Source organism: Thermobia domestica, chromosome 10 (assembly GCF_964235325.1).
Source record: "Thermobia domestica chromosome 10, izTheDome1.hap1.1, whole genome shotgun sequence".
Lineage (NCBI taxonomy): Eukaryota > Metazoa > Arthropoda > Insecta > Zygentoma > Lepismatidae > Thermobia > Thermobia domestica.
This window is the reverse complement of record NC_137463.1, coordinates 123,734,791-123,762,454: the sequence shown is the minus strand read 5'-3', so window position 1 is coordinate 123,762,454 and position 27,664 is coordinate 123,734,791. Positions and strand designations below refer to the sequence as shown.

At 34.1% G+C, this 27,664-nt stretch overlaps 1 long non-coding RNA gene across 6 annotated transcripts in view; it reads right to left on the bottom strand.

Moving 5' to 3' along the window:
• LOC145662698 (uncharacterized) overlaps positions 1 to 27,664 on the bottom strand; it is a 336,929-nt gene that overhangs the window by 152,030 nt on the left and 157,235 nt on the right. For 3 of the 6 annotated variants that reach the window (XR_014127081.1, XR_014127084.1, XR_014127083.1), the window contains one exon: positions 13,534 to 13,887. The exons of 2 other annotated variants lie outside the window; for them this stretch is intronic. This is a non-coding gene — a long non-coding RNA (uncharacterized LOC145662698). Of the gene's footprint in view, positions 1 to 13,533; positions 13,945 to 27,664 lie in introns of all 6 variants that reach the window. One more of the 6 variants, XR_014127082.1, reaches the window with a different exon arrangement.

Genomic DNA, 27,664 nt, shown 5'->3' with positions numbered 1-27,664 from the left:
CGCCCCTTTTCTTCCCCTCTAAGACATACATCAAAAAACGCTTAAGTACATACCTAATTATTTCAAATGTAAAGTCCAAATACCAAATTCTATGCTCCTAACCTTCAGAGGTTCCCAGATATCGACATGTTATTATAATAATTACAATCCCCACCCTCTTTCCTTACCATCTCTTCTCTTTTCCTTTTTACTAAAACGTCAAAAAACACTGAAACACATGTCAAATTATTTTCAATGAGAAATGCAAATACCAAATTTCAAATCTCTAACCTTAAATAATTGAACATATTAATACAATAATTCTAATCTCCACTTAATTTTCTTCTCGCCCTTTTTCTTCCCTTCTGGGCCACATATCAAAAAAAAAAAAAAAAAAAAAAAAAAAACGTTGAAATACGTATCTAATTATTTTAAGTGAGAAGTTCAAATACCAAATTCCATGTTTCTAACCCTTTAAGTTTCCAAGATATAGGCATATTATTATACTAATTGCAATAATTGCAATTACCACCCGTTATTTTACTTTCTACATCTTTCCTGCCCCTTCTAATTTAAATATCAAAAAGCACTTTAACAAGTATCAAATTATTTTCAATGAGAAACCCAAATACCAAATTTGAAGTATCTAACGTCAAGAATCATCATTATTATCCATCCCATTTCCCCCCTTCCTCGTCGAATTTCCCAAAGTCCTTCCTTAGTAGTATCCTACGTCACAAAGCCTATAAACTGTCCAAATTTCACGTTTGTAGCTTAAGCGATTTGACCTGTACGGTGATCTGTCACTCACTCACTCAGGACTTTGCCCTTTTTATATAGAGAGATTTAAGATTTTATGGGAAAGCCATGGATTTTGTCCTAAAGCCGCCAGTGTCTTAGAAATGTAATAGCTTTGCTATAAACTTTAAGCAATCAACTGACTGAACTGCGTCTATATGTATTATGTAAAATGCCGCTTATGATATTTATTTTGCTCGTAATAAAAAATAGAAATAATGACGAAAATTCAGACATTCATGATTTTAGCGTAATGCTGCAGGAGTTCAGATCATTGAATTAATCATAAGAGCCGACTGTATAAGATAGACTACATTAAATTCCAATGTGGCACAAAGAAAATATGCAGCATTACTATGCAGTTTTTCAACGTTATAACTCATTCTGAAAATATTATCATAGGTCTCACAAACAATCGAGTTTTAATCCTAACTCGATTAATATATAACAAAAGGCAGATCTATACAATTACTGACTTGAGATGAAAGTGGCATACTTGTAGTTAAATGTGAAAATGAGATTTTCATGTAATCTTTTGTCATTTAAATTGAATTGTCTTCCCACTGAGTTAGATAAAATTCACCTAGTCAATTTTATACATATGGATATTTTAGTTCTGGTCTCAATCTAAGGCCTAAAATATTCAAATCAGGAGACCGAATCTGAACTTCGAAATTTCGGGTGTGGATAGAGGAACCGAATATCCGGATCCAATATTCGAAACTTCGGATCCGGATCCAAGATCCAAAATTCCGGATCCGGATTCAAGATACAAAACTTCGGATCCGGATCCAAGATCCGAAATTCCGGATCCGGATCCAAGATCCGAAATTTCGGATCCGGATCCGAGATCCGGATCTTACAGGACCCGGATCCGGATATTATAGGATACGGATATTATAGGATCCGGATATCCGAGATCCGGATCCGTCTGGCCATCCCTAGTCTTGACTAAAAAGTCACTATGATTCAGTGGCAATGACGAAGGTCTCTCTTGAAAACTTTTTTTCTTACATTTAAATCGGAAACCATTCAACAGATGGCTCTGAATGCCTCTAATACGCAAACGATGTTGGCTTTTGAAGAAGCAGAAACTGCATTTCAAAACAGTAGCGAACGTCTTGGCTTGGTGGGGACGTCTTTATAACATTTTTTGTTTATTATTGTGTGCTATTGTTGTTGTGTGAAACATACATACTTGTTTCATAGTTTTAATGTTCTTGTGGCTATTACGTAGTACTACGTCTGCCATCTGAGAATACACATTTCCTGTGCCAGTTAAAGGGTTAAGTAACACGTAATTACATGTATTGCCTGCGTACTCAACTTACGGTTAGTTGTCCGAGGACAAGGGCGTAAACAAATTTTTTACTGCAACAAAGTGAAATTTCAATTTTCCGTGGCACCCGAGGCAAGTCCTTACTAAATGTGCAAAAATACTACATATTCTGAGTAATTTATTTACGTACTTTATCTCTAATCTTTTATTTATTTATTTATTTATTTATTTATTTATTTATTTATTTATTTATTTATTTTTGTGGTCCAAGGCTATGAGAGGATAACTTATAGCGATCGAAAAGTTATGTAAAGCGCACACTATTTATTTATTTATGACTTCTTTTACGGGGTGGGGCCGCGGTGGCTCAGTGGTAGAGCGTTCACCTCTGGTGCTTGGAGTCCCGGGTTCGATCCCAGCCTCCGCCAAGTGAAGTTTGTGGTGGACAAACACCGTGTGCGTCGGTTTTCTCGGGGTTCTCCCACTTTCTTCATTTCACCATTTTCATTCATTACTCATCTTCACCGTCTCCTTTAGCCTAACCGGCATAACCGTGGGACGTAAAACTCAAAGATTTCATTTCATTTTTTTTCTTTTACGTGGCGAAGTTAAGGCTCTGCAGCCTTCTCCGAGCACTTAACCACGTGCATACATTTTTTTTTTTAAAAAAAAGCACCAATACATAGAAAATATTAACAATTACAAAAGAAAAGTATTGAACCACATAAAAAAGAATATACTACTTAAGTACAAAAATAGTTAAATACTTCAAAAACAAAATTTGAAAATAATATACAATAGAGGAAACAAAATAACATGGAGAAACCTAAATTGCATATTGCGGTACTAGAAGTATGAATATATAAGCAGTACAAATTAACATAGGTTATTGTTTGTGTGTTCATGTGTGGGGTTTTAATAATCTGGTATGCAGTTCCTCGTGGCTATACAATTACCATAAGCGCCTTCGAGACCCTGACTTGTTGGAAGCTCATTTGCTTCGTATCCTGCGTTAATCTATAAGTCCACGTCTCATAGTCTCGGAGGGGAACGGGGAAGCTCAACTCCAAATCAACCAATACAATTCACATTGTGGTTATCATGGGCAAAGGGGACAGTTGACCCCCACTTTTTTGAAGTAACCCATTAAAGTATATAATTTCATTTGGAAATGTAAAGTTTTTGTTTATATTACTGTTTCATGAGAAAAAATTGTACCATATAATATTTGTCGTTCCGTGTGTACGTATTGGTTGTCTGCCCGTGAAGTTAAGAAGCTACAGGGATTGCATTTTTATTGCCAAAAGAAATAACCCAAAACTTAACCTATTGCAGCACACTTTCAATTCAGGAGTATAGAAGCAAAACCTGGTAAATCCATTTTTCACTTTGTCAGGAAACGAAGAAGTGACGGACGCCCTTATATTTCAGAATTGTTGAACTAACTAACTAACTAACTAACTAACTAACTAACTAACTTACTAACTAACTTACTTACTTACTTACTTACTTACTTACTTACTTACTTACTTACTTACTTACTTACTTACTTACTTACTTACTTACTTACTTACTTACTTACTTACTTACTTACTTACTTACTTACTTACTTACTTACTTACTTACTTACTTACTTACTTACTTACTTACTTACTTACTTACTTACTTACTTACTTACTTACTTACTTACTTACTTACTTACTTACTTACTTACTTACTTACTTACTTACTTACTTACTTACTTACTTACTTACTTACTTACTTACTTACTTACTTTCTTTCTTTCTTTCTTTCTTTCTTTCTTTCTTTTTACTTTTTTTGTTGTTTAGTTGTCACTACTTAATACAAATGAATGAAATCAACCTCTAAATAAAAAGTTGTTCAACAATTCTGAAAACGTGAGGGCGTCACTTTTTCTTCGTTCCCAGATAAAATTCAAAAAGTGGATTTAGCAGGTTTTGCTTAAATACCCCCTTCTTATGAGGGCTCGACAAGTTAGTCAGCCGCTTTGAAACCAATTGAGATAACATTTAAAAAAAAAAAAAAAAAAAAAAAGGAGAGAGAGAGAGAAAAGTATTTCACAAGATATTCTTTAATTGCACAAAAATTGACAGTTCCTAAAATGTCTTTTTTTTTCTTTCTAAAGTAAGAAATATTGATTAAAAAGAGCGTAATAAGAAACAACTTCTACCTTTTCCATTGTTTTGTACTGTAATATACGAGTTAAGTGGTGCGTTTAGGAGTGTACAAGTGTATATACAATTAAATTTAGTTAATTCAACATAATTCTAGATTTTAGGATTATTTTGTGTAACTGGAGTGTGGAGTGATTTTAAGTATTGTTGTGTTTTGATGTGTTCCAAGAAAATGAAAATTGCACCTAATGGAAACGAACATGTTTCGGGAAGCTGCAAAAGCAAATATTGCAAATCCTAGCATAGACTCTATGCTTGTAGTATTTACTGTCTTTCTGAGAGTAATAACATACATTTAATGACATGTTTGGAATTAAAAATATAAGTTATTCATTAATCCCCAGTTTCAATATAACTTTTGCAAAAAAGACTCGTTATTCATTAATATGATTAATATTATTCTTTCTGTGTTGAATTCAGGCACTTTCAAGAGGGGGCCTAGCCCCCTAGAATATGTGTACCCCTAGAATAGTATTGTATTGAAATTGCTTTTTTCTGATTAATTGTTTCGGGAATAAAAGTGTGTTAAAAGCAAAGATTTTTTTAAAAGAAAATTAGTTTCTTCTTTTGCCCAACTTAATTGTTCTAATTAAACTGCATTCTCGTATAAAGTCGAAGTTAATAAAATTTGGAAATTAGATACAGACGCACACAAACACTTTATAACGTTAGTTAGGGAAAATGGGAATATGTTGGTTATTGCAACCGACCAATTATAAAAAGGTTGGGAGGCGAAGCACTATATTAAGGACTTGGTAAACAAACGAGGTTCAAATTAGCCTTCATCTTCCTGATTCGCTCTTCACATTTGTATTGTATAGGTTTCGAGACGAGCTGTTTTGGAAGCCTTCGTGCACTGTTGGGAGCAAGGGAGGAAGGCAGAAAGTTGAAAAAGAGAGCCTCTCACATGGAGGTGTAATGTGAGGGTTTTCCACACTGGTTTTTAAAGAAAGGTTTCTGTGTTTTGTACTTTTTATGCATTCCGGCATTTGCCTGGAGGGACTTAGGAAATTCTTTGGAAAAAAATTTGAGTTAGAATGGCCTTGCCGGACCAAATCCGGAAGTATTTTTTTAAACGTACCCCTGAAATTTTTATTGCTACCCCTTGTAAAAAGTCTGAATTCAACACTGTCATTTCTATTTATTTGCTTTGTAAATTTGTTATTAAATAATCTGATTACCCAATTTTCCAGACATAATTTTAAGATGTTCATGAGCAACGAACCAAATCTCTTCTTACACCTTCGTTGTTTAAGAGTACAAAGGGCTATATACCTCCGTTGCTGTTGTCGATTTACTTAATAAAATACGATATACGGTATTTTAACCGAAAAAGATAGTATCCTATTAGTTATACAATCTTTTGTCAAAGTGTTAGAAACAACAAGGGACACCAAGATTGATATACAAATATTCAGATCATGTTTTGCCCTCCTACTTTTAACGTCCAATCACCGCCACTGGTGGTTATCATATTTATTGGGATCACTTACACGTCAGTATTGTCTGCGCAACCAATTTAATTGGTTTGAGAAGAAAAAAAACCTCTGTTTTTACTGGAAAATAAGTACAATTCCGTGTTTTCGTGCTTCTTGCCCCATGCTACGTCTTACGCAATTGCAAAAGTATTGCATATTCCGAATGCCTGATTCATTCAGAATATATTGTTTTGTTTTAGAGATCTAGGACATTAGCATTTAAAAGAAACTATGTAAACTCCAAATATATATTCCTTCCCCTGGAATTTTAATACTAGCTATACGTCAATCTGGTGGTTCTCTTACTTTATTAGATATTGAAACAAGAGGAACCAATTTCTCATTTATGCCTACAAAGGATAAAAGCTTCGTGTTATTGCAATTCATAACTTAACCACTTTTCAAAACACAAATACAACATACATGTATTTAATATTTCTAATTATTTTTAAGTCCTGAAACAAAGCTGCTAAGTAGGTCAGTAAAGACAAATACCAGAATTTTATATGAAGATATTGATTTTTGTTATCTTGGAACTGTTCTGTAGCTAAATATCAGTGAGTGTTTTGTTATTGAGCATTATTCTGTTTTATTATCCGTGTTCGCAGTTTTCTTAAAGATCGCGTCTTATAAATACATACAACATCTGTATAATAAGGTACCAAGCTGCAATCAAACATGTTTAATTTTTACCTGTTTATAGAATTTGTGATATTATCCACAAAAGACCTTAATTTTTGAAACTTAACCATAAAACTTATTTGATATATGAAGAAGGCTTACAATGAAATATTAAATTCAGAGATGATATTTTCCGGTGTTAAAATATTTTTCCTGGTTCTTTCTTTCCGTTTTTTTTTTCTAACGCCATGTCAATAGTAGATACTGCTATTGTATTAATTACCTTACAATTACGTTTCGCACATGGTTTTCTTCAGTTTTAAACAGGCTTTCAAGTGGTACTACTTGTGTTACACTGTGACGTAAGAGATAGGAGCTGTGAGGAAATTTCAACAAAAATTCCCTCTTAAATTTCCCTTTTTGCGAATTTCGCGACCCATAGCTCAGCTCTCCTTGTAGTCATCATAAATCCAAATATTTAGGAAAATATAATACTTAATGTATGACAAATTTACCAACTTTCACTTCATTCGGAGCAATGTGTGGGTAGAAGAAAATATTATTTCAACTTCTTCCTATTTGTAATTTTGTCACTTCCACAGTACGGAAGCAGACTTTTTTTTTTTTTTTTTTTTTTTTTTTTTTTTTTTTACAAAATTACCCAATGGTGCTTTACTTTACCAGAGCCAATGTCCCTTCGGTTTTATTTCCTATGCCATGGTGATGTCAGAAATCGATGACGCCATGTTCGAAGATAGTGCAAATCCAAGATGGCAACCGTGATATTATTATAACAACTTGGTAAAACAAGTTAGCTGTACAAGTGCTTAGTTTGTTTTTGCCTATAAACTTAAAACTTAATTGAATTGAATTTGTATTGAGTATTCAGTGCAATCTAGATCATTCTCTATAAAGCGTATACAAAATGTTACTGAGTCCAAGGTTATTTGAAACTTGGACATAAGGTTTAAGATGAAATTCGAACAACTGCATTGCGTTCAACTTCATAGGTGGACGCGCTAGCCACTAGACTAGCGGGAAGGGCAAACTTCTCCTTGTAAATAGATTAAATAAGAAATGAAGAAAACCCGAAGCTAAATCCTCGTCGTATGTCATTACAGATTACACGATTTAATTGTTTAATTTTAAACTGTTTATGTAATGCTATTTATTTATTAAACTGCTGTAACTATTTATGTGATCAGTTACAAAGGATTTTTTCCGTATTAAGAAGTAAGAAAACCTATTTTCTGTATGAATTAATATTTAATGAAAAGCTTTGTGCTAATATTCGATTAATTGTATGCTACAGTATTGTTTATTGTTTCTGTTACATTACGTGTATGTTCGTTTGGGTATGAACAGATTATGGAATCCGAGTGATGTATCTATCTATCTATCTATCTATCTATATATATATATATATATTGGAAGATAGTCTTCACATCATGCTAACCATGTGTGTACTACACGTGTTGGTATATTATTCAACTGTTACCTCTATATAGCGTTTGAATTTCCTTTTACTTGGCTCAAAATTCTACTAAGACTATTTCTAAAAGTGAAATACGTAAATTTGTAAAGAGAGACGAGACGAGACGAGAAAGAATCTCTTCGAGAATCTAGAATGAGCGAGAATTCTTACAAATTTATGAGTCGAAATGAGGAACAACACTAGTCAAACTTATTATAATATTGTACTAAATACACTACAATATTGTAGTATTCAAGTTTAAACTATTATGTTTAAATTACGCACATATGGTAGGTAATTTTTTAAAGGAATGTGGTACAAAAAGGGTTCAGCACTAATGCTTTCCGGTTTCTAAGAAAGAAAAAAAATTCTCTTTTCTGAAGCGTTACGGAATTATTTTAATCGTTTTCTGAAGCAACGGCTTTCGAAGCTAAGGAACGTGTCATTGCATTGAGAGTGGTTGCTAAGAAAAGGAAACAACAAAATCGAAAGACCCGCATTGGTATTCTTGAGATGAGAGTTTCATCTGCAGAAAGAAATTGACCCAGCGCTTTGGCTGCGAGACGCTTTCCTCTATAAGTAATTTTGTTACAACCACATACACATTATTTCATTACTTTCAACAGGTTACCATTAGGTGGTCTTCTGCTTTGTAGAATACTCTATTGTTTCGTGTTGCGTAGGTGATTTCAAGGCTGCGGCACAAACTCTTTCTGTTTTTAAAGATATGAAATGTTTGGAATTCTTTAGCTTACAGAAGAAAAAAATATGGTATTATATTTTAGAAACCATTTACTTAAACATTCCTTAGTTTTTCGAATACAAAATGAAAAACAAATATTAATCTAGCATAGTTGAAAGAAATTAGAACTTATTTATTTGTACCCTCAATGGGGGTCAACGAATTTAAGAAAGTCTATCAACCTCGTGCTTATACATGCTCGTATGCTCGTACATTAAAGAAAACTGACATAACAGTTCTCACTGAAACAGATAGCATCTTAAATAGATGGAGAGATTTTTTTTGATTATTTGCTTAACAATCAACCAAAAGCTAATGTGCGTAGAGAAAGGGAAATACACACCCCAGAACCATATATTCCAGAACCTAACCGTATAGAAGTAGAAATCCCTCATAAATAAATTAAAGAAACACAAATCTCCCGGTGTAGACGAAATTCCGGCTGTTAATTTTAACTAGAGGTAAAAAATTGTGGAACAAGATCAGCGGTATAACAATAGTCCTTGGCGCCCGTAGGCAAAATCCCTAGTGGCGCCCCCTCACCCATCGAATAGGCCCCATGCATGACCATCTATAACTTATGCGTATGCGCAGAAACGGGCATTATCCAAAAATTATCAGTGCGAGGGGACTGACCGTTTTTCTTTTTATATCGTTGTGATATGTATTTTAAAAGTAAACTGGACAGAGTGTCCTCTTCATTAAAAATATATTCATGTAAAATTCGACTTTTTTTTTTGCAGTGGTAGTGCAAATAAATATTAATGTATCAATTAGCATTACCAAAATGATTTCAAATGAATATATATATATATATATATATATATATATATATATATATATATATATATATATATACATATATATATATACGATTTGACATAATTATAAAATTTTGTGAAACCGCTTATAAGCATTTTTTTCTATGTTCAGTTTTTTTTTTAAATAGACAAATTGGATACAAAATCGGAGGTGTTCTCACTTTTGCTTATGCATTTTTTTTTTTTTATCAGATCAGAGATGTCCAATTCATGAGCACAATTTTCACGGTCAAAGTGCCTTCTTGTTCCCCACCTGACCTAGTACCTGACTTAGTACCTGTTTAATATTTTATTACAGTGATACTAGAAAATACGTTCGAAAATTTGTTTTGGGGTGCTCTTTGGGAACCCTGAGCAGTTGCCCGGTTTGCCCGACTCTTGGTGTTTGTGTTTGGTTCTGTGTAGCCGCAGTACGTGGCAATGGTATTGTCTCCTAATCAGAACAACACTTTTTAACTTGTTTTAATCCAGATCTTATAGGTCATAGAATTTGTCATTATTGTTGAAGCCTCTTGCGCAGGAGAATTTTATTTAAAGTTAGTAAGCTCAGTACATCAATATAGGACAGATATCGTATTAGTACAGGAAGATTAATTTCGTAATCATACAGTGCTATAACCTAGACGAGTTTACAGTAATGCCAATAATTTGATACGCAAATGTAATAAACTGAGAGTGAACAGGTATTTGTATTCCTGCCATGTTCAAAAAGGAAGACAGCAAAAACTTGAGGCTCTATTTATATAACTTGCTTCTTTTTTTTAATTAAAAATCTGGGGCGCCCTCTAATATACCAAACCTCCCTGCGTCCGTAGGCAATGCCTACCTTGCCTACCCTGTTGCTACGCCACTGAACAAGATACAGAAACTCATTCTCCTTATCTGAAACAAGGAAGAATTGCCACAAAAGTGGAAAGAATCAATCATTGTTCCAATTCACAAGATAAACGAGAAAACTGACTGTAATAGTTATCGACGCATTTCTCTTCTGTCAACATCTTATAAAATCCTTCCAAACATTCTATTAGTAAAATTGGCCCCATTTGCAGATGAAATTATTGTAGATTATGAGTGCAGATTTAGACGAAATCAATCAACTACGGGCCTAATATTTACCACTCGACAAATACTCGGAAAGAAGTGGGAGGACTATACCCCAGTATATCAAATATTTATTGATATTAGAAAAGCCTACGACTCGGTTAGGAGAGAAACATTGTACAACATTCTTATAGAATTTGGAATACCGAGAAAACTAATTAGATTAATTAAGATATGTTTAAATGAGTCTCAAAGTAACGTTCGGGTAGGAAAACTTTTGTCTACGAGGTTTCATGCAGTGTTCGTAGGTTTCCTTAACAAAGTTTTCCTCGACTGATACGAAATTTTCCCTTATCAAATTTTTCATAGTTTGTTAAGTGTCCAATTCCTATGAGAGAAGTTACGTGATAAGATTAATTTAACTGTATTAAAGGAAGTACCAACTACATTTGTTTTATTCATTCGGTTTCTGATTCTAAGTTTTGCTTTTTCCTTTACTTACTTTTAACAAGGGACACAGCGGCTCAGTGGTAGAGTGCTCACCTCTGGTACATGGAACTCCTGGTTCGATCCCAGGCGCCAAGTGGGCTTTGTGGTACACAAACAGCATTCGTATTTTGGGGCTTCTTCCATTTCCTTCCACTTTATTCATTCCACCATTGCATCCATTTCTCACCAAAATCTCCTTTCGTCCCGAATTCGTCGAGGAATTTATACCTTAAAATATGTAAAAGGATAATCATGCCTATTGTTCTGTATGGTTGTGAAATTTGGTCGGTTACTCTTAGGAAAGAACATGGACTGAAAGTATTTGAAAACAAGGTCCTGAGAGGAATATATTCGGACGCAAGAGGAACGGGAATGGGGAATGGTAGAAACTACGTAACGAGGAACTACATAATTTACGTATATCGTTTACCAAACATTGTTAGGGTCAATATGTCTAGGAGGCTCAGGTGGCAGGTCATATAGCCAGAATGGAAGAAAGTAGGAACGCTTTCAAAGTCTTAACTGAAAGATCAATTGGAAAATGACCACCAGGAAGATCTAGTCGCAGATAGGAGGACAATATTGCTTTTGGAGAGCTTTTGTGAACGCGGCATTGAACCTCCGAGTTCCATAAACCATAGAGTTAGTTAGTGCTTTCAACAGAGTATTAAACTCAGTTACAGAAGGTTAACAATTAGCAGTTTCGTATTTACGATTTCGTTTCGGAGGGGCTTTGCCTGGAAATGTGAAAATTCTGCAAGATATTTTATATACTTTACTATAGTAAGATTTCGGGGAGCCTTAAGCCCGGAAGCCCACTAAATACGCCACTGACAGTATTTATGTTCAGTTAAGTAGTAAAAATAAAGATGACAAATGAGTTTAAAAACATAATAACAGTACAAGACATTTAAAATACAATAAGTGCAAACAAACCATAAATAATTGGATTTTTAACACTTGGTTCCTCAAGTGACGTTCTTTATTACTAAATATATCAAAACAAACGTTCTCTTTACTTACTGCATTGTAAGCAGTACTAATTCTCCAAGTAGGTGACATATACAATACTTGTTCTTGCTTTCCAGTCAAAGAATATGTTATTGTTTTTTGCACGTGTTTTAAGGGACAGGTCTTGAATAAATAGATTCTGTAACAGCGATGGATAGTCGATTTTATAATGCAGGAGTCTAAAGAGAAAAATTAAGTCAGCTAGTGTTCTTTATTCTAACGTCCTGAATTTAAAATAATCAATAAGATTGGTATAGTGTTCAAATTTTGAATACAGAACGGTCTTTTTATAGGTCAAATATCTTAAGAATTTATTTCGTAATTGTTCAACTTTCTGGCATTCAGTTTTAACATATTGATTCAAGATAACTGACGCATATTCTAATTTAGCCCTAACATACCAAAAGTAAAGAGTCTTCAATTTCGTATCATTTCTAAGCTCATTATGATTACGAATCCAAGGTTTCTGTAGGTTTCATTAGTTATTGTTTCTACATGTCGATTGTAGGTTAACCTATGATCAAACATTACTCTCAAATCTTCACTGACTTTGATTTGTTTAGATTTGCCCCACCAATGGAATACGAATATTCGCAAGAAAATTCTTTCCTATTGAACGTCACAGACGCAATTTATCTACATTCATCTGAAGTTTGTTTAGTTTAGACCAATTCATTACATGATATAGGTCTAGTTGTAATAAATAACAGTCTTCTCGTGTTTTGTTTTGATTTTTGCATATATTTTGAGATCGTTTGCAAACAACAGTTTTTCTGAGTTGCAATAGAACACGGATTATCACTGAGAAAAGGCCAGCTGTACATGATTAAAAATTGAGAGGAAGGACAGCCCTAAGAAATAAGAGAACAAAAATGAAGAATAATATAAACAATAAAGAACGATGAGTATGATGGAATCCTCTACAAAGCAAGAGTTATGTTAAACATACAAAGTGCAAGACAATGTACTCTTCAAGAGGAATAATGCGCAAACGATAGTGCACAAAGTGCAAAGTGCAATGTACCATTGAAGTGCACAAAAGATAAGTAGGCCTCTATGCTTTGTAGGTAGCAGAAAGAAGAGCGTGAGTTAGTATGAAATTGTACAAGTACTAAATAAAATTAAAATAGTATTTCCAACTCTCGGAACTGGAAAGCGCAAAACATCAGAAGGGATTACTTTAATCCATTGTACTCCATTTTTATGCTTCAAAAACATATAGTCTTAGGTCGTTAGTGGAATTTTATTCTCGATGCAATTTGATTAGCTGTTCACTTTCAAAGCTTTGTTTAATTTTTTTTAAAGGTTCAAAATTTTTTTAAACTAAAATATTTGAACAGTGATCAAATTTTTTAAGCAAAAAATTTTGAAACCTGTTAAAACTTTTAAACCAAGGTTTCAACGTTCTTAGCCAGTCAGATTGCATCAACGGAGAACTTCCCACTAATGACTTTAGATGTGTCATAACTACAATACTAAGATTCAACTATTTTCAAACTATGTACTACTGTACATAAACTTTTTCAAAAACCTTTCAAAAAAACATTCCTCTCCGTCGATTTTGGATTTAGGTCGCAAGATTATTTAGTGTTTAGCAATACATACCTGCTGTAATTGTTCGTCTTGATTCCAAGAATTTCAGAAGAATCACATCCTTTTGGTCTCAAAACATGGTTGCAATGATCTTGTGAACTGATAGTGTTTGTTTGGATTTCATCGCTTTTGGTGAACCAGAGTGCCGCCATTGGATTGCCCGTTGCTTCGACTCCCCTAAGGCGTTCGATATCCAGATTTCATCCCCTGTCACTATGTAAGAAAAGAAGTCTTCCCATCCTCCCAGCGGGTAAAAAAAGAATCACGAGTAGCAGTCATTTTTTTCTCTCTTTGTGAGTTTCTATCAGCAATTTAGGCACCACATCACCCACAATTTGTGATAACTAGACTTCAGATCGATATGCACTAAAACAAACGGCAAAATGTGCATGCAAATATGCGCTAAAATCACGAAAATATGCACTGAAAATATACAAATATGCACTAAAAATTAATTGTAAATATGTACCAATCAAAAGCTAAAGTTAAATGAGAAATTTTATCTTTAGAGGAAAAAGTTGTATTACTTGAAGTACATGTACTTAGTATATAACTATGATGCATTCATGCTACAATACATAACTACGTAGTTTTCAGTATTTTCTGGCAAAAACTTGCATTTATCAGTCAAAACATTTGTACGTCGAAAATGTTCCTTCCGTGTCACGGGTCGTTAAGTGACAGTATTTCAAAGAAGCAATGTTACTTGCCGATAAATTTGAAATACTGTCACTTAACTCTCGTCTACTTCGAGTTACTTGCGTCTACTTCATTATTGGATCAAACAGCTCAAATGCAGTATAAAGTCCTCATCATCGCTCTTCTAATCTCGTTATAATCTTTCTTTGAAGTTGTACTGAAATGAGTATTGATAAACGCAAGGTCGTTTTTAATGTTTTCAGGTCCGGAAGCGTCCAAGGCTTCTTGAATAAATTTGGTTTCTTCGGGTTCAAACAGCTTACAGTCAGTATGAGAAATTAAAATACATGTACTTTATATATATATATATATATATATATATATATATATATATATATATATATATATATATATATATATAATTGATTTACAAATAAAAAACAATGCGCTAAGTACCTGTGAATATAGAATAAATATACTCAGAGAAGTAAATAAACATAAATAATTGGAAATATCTTGTATGATGGTGAACCGGTTATCATAGGGTTTTATAGTAAAGTTCTGTCACCAGCACAACGAAATTACACTATTTCAGAAATGAAGTTCTTGCTGTGGTAACAGCTATTAGACGTTATGGACATATAGTTTATGGTAGACATGTGAAAGTGTTTACTGACCATCATGCTTTACTATATTTGGATAAAATTCGTCACTGGAACTCTAGACTTGCTAGAGGGACCTGAGTAGTAGGCCCCGACGTTGGTGCGAATGACTCATCCTCACTCTCTTTTATGACCGGGGTGAAAGGTCAATGACCTGGCCCGGGGTGAATGACCTAGGGGTACCTAGGACCACCCCCTCTAAATTTTGGCAGGGGTACCATGGCCCACCCCCTAAATTTTGACAGGGGTACATAGGACCACCCCCCTTAAATTTTGGAAATTGCCAAATCTAAAAATTTGGTATGGTAGCCCAGGACCACAGTATGTACCCCTATCAGTATTGGGTGTCTATGTCGTTCCCTTTTATGAGTAAAAAATTGCCAAAAATTCAAATTTCGGTTTTTTTGACCTAATTTATCCCCTTTGATGAGGTGTTATTACCTTATATGGTTATATGGGGGTATACAGGGGTCCATTACCTTTCATAAGACATGGGTATATTAATGCACCTCTTGAAAAATTTGGGAGGGGTACCTTGGCCCACCCCTTAAATTTTAGAAATTGCCCAACTTAAACATTTGGTATTATAGTATAGGACCCTAATATGTATTATGATAAATTTGGATGGTCCACCTCGTTCCCTTTTAGGGGTATCAAATTGCCAAAATATAAACGTAAGCAATACGTAGTACCACGTGTTTGGTTTTGACCTAAGTTATCCCCTTGGATGAGGTCCTATTACCTTATATGGTTATATGGTAATGTATAGGTGTTCATTACCTATCATAAGACATGGGTATATTGGTGCACCCCTTGAAAAATTTGGGAGGGGTACCTTGGCCCACCCCTTAAATTTTGGAAATTGCCCAATTTAAACATTGGGTATTATAGTACAGGACCCTAATATGTATCATGATAAATTTGGGTGGTCTACCTCGTCCCCTTTTAGGGGTACAAAATTGCCAAAAATATAAACGTAAGCAATACGTTATACCACGTGTTTGGTTTTCGGCCTAATTTATCTCCTTGGATGAGGTCCTATTACCTTATATAGTTATATGGGCGTATACAGGGGTCCATTTCCTTTCATAAGACATAGGTATATTAATGCACCCCTTGAAAAATTTGGGAGGGGTACCTTGGCCCACCCCTTAAATTTTGGAAATTGCCAAATCTAAAAATTGGGTGTGGTAGCCTAGGACCATAGTATGTACCTCTATCAGTATTGGGTGTCTATGTCGTTCCCTTTCATGTGTAAAAAATTGCCAAAAATTCAAATTTCGGAGGTTTTTGACCTAATTTATCCCCTTTGATGAGGTGTTATTACCCTATATGGTTATATGGGCGTATACAGGGTTCCATTCCCTTTCATAAGATATGGGTATATTGGTGCACCCCGGGAGGGGTACCTTAGCCCACCCTTAAATTTTGAAAATTGCTCAATTTCAACATTTGGTATTATAGTACTGGACCCTAACATGTATTATGATAAATTTGGGTGGTCCACCTCGTTCCCTTTTAGGGGTACAAAATTGCCAAAATATAAACGTAAGCAATACGTTATACCACGTGTTTGGTTTTTTGACCTAATTTATCTCCTTGGATGAGGTCCTATTACCTTATATGGTTATATGGTTATGTATAGGGGTTTATTTCCTTTCATAAGACATAGGTACATTTGTGCACCCCGGGAGGGGTACCTTGGCCCACCCCTTAAATTTTGGAAATTGCCCAATTTAAACATTTGGTATAATAGTATAGGACCCTAATATATATTACTGTAGCTTCGTTCCCTTTTAGGGGTACAAAATTGCCAAAATATAAACGTAAGCAATACGTTGTACCATGTGTTTCGTTTTTTACCTAATCTATTCCATTGGATGAGGTCCTATTACCTTATACGTTATATGGTCACGTATGGGGATTCATTTCCTATCATAAGACATAGGTACATTTGTGCACCCGGGAGGGGTACTTTGACCCACCCCTTTAATTTTGGAAATTGTCCCTTTTATATGTTTGGTATTATAGTATAGGACCCTAATATAAATTACTATAAATTTTGGTGGTTCACCTCGTTTCGTTTCATGGGTACGAAATTGCCAAATTTTAGTACAACCACGTGTTTGGTTTTGGCTCAATTCGTCCCCTTGCATGAGGTCCTATTACCTTATATGGTTATATGGTCATGTATATATTGGTCCATTTCCTATTATAAGACATGGGTACATTGATGCACCCCGGGAGGGGTACCATGGCCAACCCCCTTAAATTTTGGAAATTTTCCAATTTGAGCATTCGGTATCATAGTACATGCCTCAACATGTATCATGATAAATTTGGGTGGTCCATCTTGTTCCCTTTCATGGGTAAAAATTGCTAAAATATAAACATAAGCAATATGTTGTACCATGTGTTTGGTTTTTGGCCCAATTTCTCCCCTTTGATGAGGTTCTATTACCTTATATGGTTATATGGTCATGTATATGGGTTCATTTCCTATCATAAGACATGGGTACATTGACGCACCAATTTAAAAATTTGGGAGGGGTATCTTGGCTCATCCACTCGGTTTTAGAAATTGTTTAATATAAGCATTTGGTATCATAGTACAGGACTTCAATATGTACCACTATAAATTTGGATGGTCCACATCGTTCCCTTTCATGGGTAAAGAACTACCAAAAAAATCAAATTTCGGAGGTTATTGACACCTATTTAGCACGTTATATGGTTTATTACCTTTATATGTTTATGTTCCCTTTTAAATTTGGGAATTATCAAATAACAAAATTCGGTAAACATTTTCTGGGACCCTTTGGTGTTCCTCTTATGACCAAATATTCAAAATTTAAAGGTTATTGACCGGCTTTATTATTGAATAACTACAGGATTTATTACTTTTTCATACCAATCTTAAATTTTGGGAGGGGTACATTTCTTATTGTCATATCAATAATTGGTAATTGTTCTTAAAATTGGATAGTATCTCATTCATTGGGTAAATCATTATGATCACGTGATCGGTTATTGACCTATGATGGGATTAGGAGTCCAGGACATTGGTACATTGAAACTTTGCAGGATAATTTGATAATGCGTCATTGGTTTTGATTATTCCCGCCAAATATAAACGTAAGCAAGACGTTGTACCACGTGATTGTCCTTGATGAGGTAGTGTACAGGGATTCATTTCCTTTGTTGTGGTACTTCTTAAGTTTGAGTACACACACACTTCTAGAAAACAGTTGGTTCTACTCAGGTAAACAATTGACGGACATTATTGACCTTATTGAACATATAATGATATGATTAACTCTAAGACTTAGGTATATCAAGAGAAGTATTCTTTAAATTTGGGAATGGTGATAAACAGAATTTTAATATAAGGTGCGAAATTTGAAACAATACATTGAACTTTAGTCACAGCTCATAGTCTAAGATCATTGGTGGTGATTGATTTGACCTTGAGCTTTAGAAATCTGATAGCTAACCTTATTGAATCTTATGACTCATAGACGAAAGGCAATACATGCTACAACAGTTTAAAATTTAATCATAAGGTGATGTAATCTGACACAACAAAGTTATTGTTAATGCAATTTGATTGGATGATCACTATCTTTCCTGCAATCTGATTGGTTGATCACTATCTTTCGTGCAATCTGATTGGTTGATGATTTTCAAATCTTTGCTGTATTCAGTTTTAAGTTTTGTTTAACATTTAAAAATCTTGGTTTCGTTCAACATTTTGCACTCACTGATAAATATGATCAAAACCGTTTATTTGTTAATCGAATAGTTAAAAAACGGATAAAGTTTGACGGTTAACCGTGAAACGTAAAATTTTTAGTTTGAAATTTTTTTGTTTGAAACTTTGTTTGAAAATTCTTGCTTTCAAATTTTTGTTTGAATTTTTTGTTTCAAAATTTTGTTTGAGATTTTTTTTGTTTAAAAATTTTTCGTTTGAAATTTTTTTCGTTTCAAAATTTTGTTTAAAATTTTTTGTTTGAAATTTTTCGTTTCCAAATTTTTTGTTTGAAATTTTTTGTTTCAAAATTTTGTTTGAAATTTTTTTCGCTTCAAAATTTTGTTTGAATTTTTTTCGTTTGAAATTTTTTGTTTGAATTTTTTTCGTTTCAAAATTTTGTTTCGACATTGGCCTCTGGCAACATTGTGGTGCAATAGTACACGTCAGAACATGATAATGCAACGTCATCAGTTTTTCATCATCGTTCCAGTTAGTATTCATAACATCATCATGGCTACTTGTCTGCAGTTTCTAAACACACGTGATGTGATGAAATCATTTACCAAGATTACTGATTTACAACAGAATGTACCTTATAGAATCTTAGCTAGCCAAATGATCCCTACAAAGTTTGGATTAAGAATCGTAGTGAAGCTTGAAAATGATAAGAATATAATTTTACCAACAAGATATTTACCCATGGAAGCATCAAAACAAGAAGAACTGCTGCGTTTCTTAAATACTGGATCTGTATCTTTATGTTACAAAGGATTCTTGAGTCGAAGTCATCAATTTGAATTTAGTACACAGCCAGATTCGTCAGCAATTGTGATGAAATCATGAATTCAAACGTCAGCACATTAGACATAGTTGTATGAATTTGGTCGGTCGGCATGATGTCAGCAACTGTGATGAAATCATGAATTCAAACGTCAGCACATTCCTTTCCAATGACGTCAGCAATAACTATAAACCAGCAAATACAGTGTCATCCCACGAAATCATTTGAGCAAGTGCTTTTCAGGAGGAAAGATGTGTACTTCTAACGATAAAGAGTTCATCTTCGCAAGCTATTATCCAATAAATATATTTCAAACAAAACATGTGATGATTGGTATCAGTGCTAGAACATTTGAACCTGTGATTCGATTGGGCAAAGCAGAACAATTTGGTGTACAACTGACCTGTGAAGAATGGCAAATATTATGTTCACGAATCGACCAAATGAACGATTATTTTCATGATGAGCTAAATGTGACCATAGTCAAATCATTAGGCTCAAATCATGAAGTGGTGCTGCGTACAGTCCTCGAAGAGAAGATGGTGCTGTTACGTAAAAAGAGTACATTCCATGTCCCTCGCAACATGGTGTATCTAACACAAACGGAATGGAACAAATTTATCAGCGTATTTCAGTGTGTGAAACATGCAGTGGAAGTGTGCAACAAAACAAGTATATTCCTGAAAAAGTACTATTTTGAAAAATGTGTTATGCATATTGTACAACATCTATCTAGATATTGTGATGGTTGTCAACATCGTTCGTGGGTGCATACCTGTATTGATAAACAGTTTATTTGTGATCAAATGGATATTGAGTTTCCACCAATTGATATTGCATTAGACCTTAAAAGACTTCAATTGGAATTAAAATTATATGCTAAAGACAAACTAGTGCAAGAAGTTCAAAATACATTGTATCGACAATATCCAGAACCACTATCTGGTATGGATGTATGTGGAGTGTAATAAAATGACCCATTTAAATGAATTGTGTTTTTTCATTTCAAGTACAACCCCAGGTTCTGACGTGTACTATTGCACCACAATGTTGTCAAAGGTTTTTGTTCTAAACAGTTCCGGTTCTTTACTAACGAGTGCACAAACTTTTAAAAATGTCAAACTAAACTTTGAAACAAAGATTTAGAACAAAAATCTTTGAAACAAAATTTTGAAACGAAAAAAATTCAAACAAAAAATTTTAAACAAAATTTTGAAGCAAAAAAAAATTTCAAACAAAATTTTGAAACAAAAAATTTCAAACAAAAAATTTGGAAACGAAAAATTTCAAACAAAAAATTTTAAACAAAATTTTCGAACAAAAATTTTCAAACAAAAAATTTCAAACGAAAAAATTTTCAAACAAAAATTTCAAACGAAAAAATCTCAAACAAAATTTTGAAAGCAAGAATTTTCAAACAAAGTTTCAAACAAAAAAATTTCAAACTAAAAATTTTACGTTTCACGGTTAACCGTCAAACTTTATCCGTTTTTTAACTATTCGATTAACAAATAAACGGTTTTGATCATATTTATCAGTGAGTGCAAAATGTTGAACGAAACCAAGATTTTTAAATGTTAAACAAAACTTAAAACTGAATACAGCAAAGATTTGAAAATCATCAACCAATCAGATTGCACGAAAGATAGTGATCAACCAATCAGATTGCAGGAAAGATAGTGATCATCCAATCAAATTGCATTAACAATAACTTTGTTGTGTCAGATTACATCACCTTATGATTAAATTTTAAACTGTTGTAGCATGTATTGCCTTTCGTCTATGAGTCATAAGATTCAATAAGGTTAGCTATCAGATTTCTAAAGCTCAAGGTCAAATCAATCACCACCAATGATCTTAGACTATGAGCTGTGACTAAAGTTCAATGTATTGTTTCAAATTTCGCACCTTATATTAAAATTCTGTTTATCCATTCCCAAATTTAAAGAATACTTCTCTTGATATACCTAAGTCTTAGAGTTAATCATATCATTATATGTTCAATAAGGTCAATAATGTCCGTCAATTGTTTACCTGAGTAGAACCAACTGTTTTCTAGAAGTGTGTGTGTACTCAAACTTAAGAAGTACCACAACAAAGGAAATGAATCCCTGTACACTACCTCATCAAGGACAATCACGTGGTACAACGTCTTGCTTACGTTTATATTTGGCGGGAATAATCAAAACCAATGACGCATTATCAAATTATCCTGCAAAGTTTCAATGTACCAATGTCCTGGACTCCTAATCCCATCATAGGTCAATAACCGATCACGTGATCATAATGATTTACCCAATGAATGAGATACTATCCAATTTTAAGAACAATTACCAATTATTGATATGACAATAAGAAATGTACCCCTCCCAAAATTTAAGATTGGTACACAAATACACCTGTGTCTTATGAAAAAGTAATAAATCCTGTAGTTATTCAATAATAAAGCCGGTCAATAACCTTTAAATTTTGAATATTTGGTCATAAGAGGAACACCAATGGGTCCCAGAAAATGTTTACCGAATTTTGTTATTTGATAATTCCCAAATTTAAAAGGGAACATAAACATATAAAGGTAATAAACCATATAACGTGCTAAATAGGTGTCAATAACCTCCGAAATTTGATTTTTTTGGTAGTTCTTTACCCATGAAAGGGAACGATGTGGACCATCCAAATTTATAGTGGTACATATTGAAGTCCTGTACTATGATACCAAATGCTTATATTAAACAATTTCTAAAACCGAGTGGATGAGCCAAGATACCCCTCCCAAATTTTTAAATTGGTGCGTCAATGTACCCATGTCTTATGATAGGAAATGAACCCATATACATGACCATATAACCATATAAGGTAATAGAACCTCATCAAAGGGGAGAAATTGGGCCAAAAACCAAACACATGGTACAACATATTGCTTATGTTTATATTTTAGCAATTTTTACCCATGAAAGGGAACAAGATGGACCACCCAAATTTATCATGATACATGTTGAGGCATGTACTATGATACCGAATGCTCAAATTGGAAAATTTCCAAAATTTAAGGGGGTTGGCCATGGTACCCCTCCCGGGGTGCATCAATGTACCCATGTCTTATAATAGGAAATGGACCAATATATACATGACCATATAACCATATAAGGTAATAGGACCTCATCCAAGGGGATGAATTGAGCCAAAACCAAACACGTGGTTGTACTAAAATTTGGCAATTTCGTACCCATGAAACGAAACGAGGTGAACCACCAAAATTTATAGTAATTTATATTAGGGTCCTATACTATAATACCAAACATATAAAAGGGACAATTTCCAAAATTAAAGGGGTGGGTCAAAGTACCCCTCCCGGGTGCACAAATGTACCTATGTCTTATGATAGGAAATGAATCCCCATACGTGACCATATAACGTATAAGGTAATAGGACCTCATCCAATGGAATAGATTAGATAAAAAACGAAACACATGGTACAACGTATTGCTTACGTTTATATTTTGGCAATTTTGTACCCCTAAAAGGGAACGAAGCTACAGTAATATATATTAGGGTCCTATACTATTATACCAAATGTTTAAATTGGGCAATTTCCAAAATTTAAGGGGTGGGCCAAGGTACCCCTCCCGGGGTGCACAAATGTACCTATGTCTTATGAAAGGAAATAAACCCCTATACATAACCATATAACCATATAAGGTAATAGGACCTCATCCAAGGAGATAAATTAGGTCAAAAAACCAAACACGTGGTATAACGTATTGCTTACGTTTATATTTTGGCAATTTTGTACCCCTAAAAGGGAACGAGGTGGACCACCCAAATTTATCATAATACATGTTAGGGTCCAGTACTATAATACCAAATGTTGAAATTGAGCAATTTTCAAAATTTAAGGGTGGGCTAAGGTACCCCTCCCGGGGTGCACCAATATACCCATATCTTATGAAAGGGAATGGAACCCTGTATACGCCCATATAACCATATAGGGTAATAACACCTCATCAAAGGGGATAAATTAGGTCAAAAACCTCCGAAATTTGAATTTTTGGCAATTTTTTACACATGAAAGGGAACGACATAGACACCCAATACTGATAGAGGTACATACTATGGTCCTAGGCTACCACACCCAATTTTTAGATTTGGCAATTTCCAAAATTTAAGGGGTGGGCCAAGGTACCCCTCCCAATTTTTTCAAGGGGTGCATTAGTATACCTATGTCTTATGAAAGGAAATGGACCCCTGTATACGCCCATATAACTATATAAGGTAATAGGACCTCATCCAAGGAGATAAATTAGGCCGAAAACCAAACACGTGGTATAACGTATTGCTTACGTTTATATTTTTGGCAATTTTGTACCCCTAAAAGGGGACGAGGTGGACCACCCAAATTTATCATGATACATATTAGGGTCCTGTACTATAATACCCAATGTTTAAATTGGGCAATTTCCAAAATTTAAGGGGTGGGCCAAGGTACCCCTCCCAAATTTTTCAAGGGGTGCACCAATATACCCATGTCTTATGATAGGTAATGAACACCTATACATTACCATATAACCATATAAGGTAATAGGACCTCATCCAAGGGGATAACTTAGGTCAAAACCAAACACGTGGTACTACGTATTGCTTACGTTTATATTTTGGCAATTTGATACCCCTAAAAGGGAACGAGGTGGACCATCCAAATTTATCATAATACATATTAGGGTCCTATACTATAATACCAAATGTTTAAGTTGGGCAATTTCTAAAATTTAAGGGGTGGGCCAAGGTACCCCTCCCAAATTTTTCAAGAGGTGCATTAATATACCCATGTCTTATGAAAGGTAATGGACCCCTGTATACGCCCATATAACCATATAAGGTAATAACACCTCATCAAAGGGGATAAATTAGGTCAAAAAAAACGAAATTTGAATTTTTGGCAATTTTTTACTCATAAAAGGGAACGACATAGACACCCAATACTGATAGGGGTACATACTGTGGTCCTAGGCTACCATACCAAATTTTTAGATTTGGCAATTTCCAAAATTTAAGGGGGGTGGTCCTATGTACCCCTGTCAAAATTTAGAGGGTGGGCCATGGTACCCCTGCCAAAATTTAGAGGGGGTGGTCCTAGGTACCCCTAGGTCATTCACCCCGGGCCAGGTCATTGACCTTTCACCCCGGTCATAAAAGAGAGTGAGGATGAGTCATTCGCGCCAACGTCGGGGCCTACTACTGACCTGACTTGCTAGTATGTTTTGACCTGAATTTGTTCACATAGCAGGTAAAAATAACCAAGTCAGTGATACTCTTTCCATAGTGGTTTTGTCACCTATAGATGAGTTACATGTTATTAATAGTTTACAAGTTTTGCCAACTTTATTAAAAAATATGACTCTTTCTGAACTTATTGATAAACAAAGGGAACATCCTGAGTATGACCGAATTGCTAAATGGTTAAAAAATCCTAATGATCCTTACATGAAATTGAAAAATCGAAATTTAGATAAATTCTATAAACTTGAAAATAGTGTTTTAATGAACAAAAGTTTTCACTTTCCAAAATCTTGGAGGATCTATATTTCCCCCTCATTAGCTCAGGAAGTAATTAGACATGTGCATTGTGAACGTGGCCATTTTGGTTTAGAAGACATTTGGTTTTGTCAATGATGTATGTTACTGGAAATCTATGAGGAGGGATATTAGTGATTTTATTTCTAATTGTATAGAGTGTAAGAAAACAAAGATAGAAACCTCCCCTCCAGCAAAACCGTTAAAAACTCTCGGTAGATTCACCACGCAGTCTTGTACCCATTGATGTTCTAGGGCCTTACCTTGAATCATCCACAAAATGTAAATATGCATTGTCCATACTTGATGCTTTTACCGGTACTAGGTATTATATACTATATACAATGAGAAATACAACTACAAAAGTGTTTTGAAATTCTTAGAGTCATATTATTTTACTCATTTGAGTTTGCCCAATGCTGTATTGGTAGATAATGGAAGTTGGTTTAGCTCACAAAAGTTCAAAAATAAAATGGCCGAATATGGCATCACTATACATTATGTAAGCCCGTATCATCCTTCATCATCAATTGTTGAAGGCATGCATTGAGTAACAAATCGATTATTTAAATTATTGTGTAAGAGTGATCACACAACGTAGGAAAAATATATTCCCCAAATTGTAGTTCTGTTGAATCATTCCATATCAAGTAGCCTCGGAGTAAGCCCGGCTAGCTTGCATCTCAATGTGAAAGCAGAAAAGTCAATTTTTTCGGCATTTTGGTATTGTATCTGATGAAAATGAAAATGATGAACAATCTCTTTGGGATAGTAAATTTTTAATGGCTGACATGAAAAGAAAGGAAATTATTAGGAAACGAAATGAAAAATATAATATAAACAGAGAAGTAGGTACAAAATTAAATCTATTGATTTAGTATTTCTTCGTCAAAATCATGTAAGTTCTGCAATTCATAAGAAAGTGGCAAAATTTTTCGAGATATATCGTGGTCCTTTAGTATGCAAAGGTACTCATAATGAAGAGGTTTTTGAATTAATTGACCCCTTAACGGGAAATTCGGTTGGTAAACATTCGGTAGATCGCATGAAAGTATCGAGACCTACAAAGGAAACAAAGAAAATATGGCTTGACCTTGCATTGAAACATTGCGGTCCTGAAATTGAAAACGAGTGAAAGAATCAGTATAAAGTTGATGAAATTCAGTCATATGAGTGAAATCATCTATAATATTCATGAATCAGTCCAGGGTAACCTCGGCAAAATAGACAAAGCTCTTTTTGACACTAAATATGTCAATGAAATTGTTGAATCAATATTAGAATATGATCCGTATTTACAAGATTTATGTGATCTAAAATTGTGTCCTAAAACCTGATAATGTTAGTTGTAAGTACTGTTTCAAAACCGTTAGTAAATCATTTGCAAATGTAATGGCTAATTAAGAAATGTTCATATATATATATATATATATATATATATATATATAAGTAGCACGAATTTGTGTCTTTATTATTAGCAATTTTGATTCTTCTACGAGGAGATACAAGGCTTCATATTAAAAAAAGTTTTGTGTTCTGCCATGTTGATAATAGTATTTTGTTCTTTGTTACCGTAATTGTTCTAGATATTTAATGTTTGTAAAAGGCACTTTAACAGGTAAAAAATGTGAGTTTTTGCTTATACAAGAAAGAGAAGTGTTAATTATGTTTCTTCAATCGTTTAATTATTTGAGTGGAATGTTACGTAATCAAAGAAAATATATATTTGAATGTGAACACACATAGGATAATCCATATAAAAACGAATTATATAAACCTTAGTGATTCAAATGTCCTTGTAAATGGTTTGATTTTGTGATATGCCGTTTGCGTACGCGGTGAACTTACAGTGTTTAAATACCAAACCATATCAATATAACAGTAGCGTAGCGTGGTATTCAGAAATGGGGATGCCAAAGTTAGTCACTTGTCTGATACAATACAATGCAATGCATGTACAAGGTGTATTTTCCTTAACAAGTGAAAAGATTCACTATGCAGCAAATGTTTCGATGACTCATGTTTTAGAGCTTTCTTCATTAAATTACCCAAAATCAGAAATACCGTTTGAGCACCACTCCGACTCCTTTGCCCCAAACATAATGCAGACGAAACATAACATTTTATTCCCTATAGAACACCTAGAAAGCCAAAAAAACTATCATCATACCACGAAGACTGAAATATTTGCGACTGATTGCTAGTTGTCGTTTTTATGGAAAGCTTTGGGGTAGGTCGTATCCCTTTCAGAGAGCAGCGCTGCTCGTAAGTCAACCGAGATATGGTAGTTGTTAACAAAAAAAAAAAAAATAAATAAATAAATAAATAAAATAAAAAAATAAAAAATAAATTAAATTTGTGTCTTGTACTGTTATCGTAGTCATCATTTGCTAAAAGTTAGTAAGGTACTATATCTTGTAGTAGCCGAACACTTTCCACAGCTTTGTCTCTTAGTTATAAATGTAATTTTCTTCATACTACAGTAAAAAAAATAAATATTCATTTCAAATCACAACGCAATTGATAAAAGAGATCCAGAATTGTGACGATTGGACCCCCTAGCATATTTGTGCCCCTCTCCTAAACTTTAATGGCTGGTTGCGGGCCTTAATGAGCAGACTCAGCCTGTTAATCTTCTATTTGTGTTGTGTAATCGTATGGGATGGTTGCAAATTATACCGTGCTAAATATAAAGCTTCTGCAAGTTGTTTCATGAACATGGCTTTACAATCCTCTTTT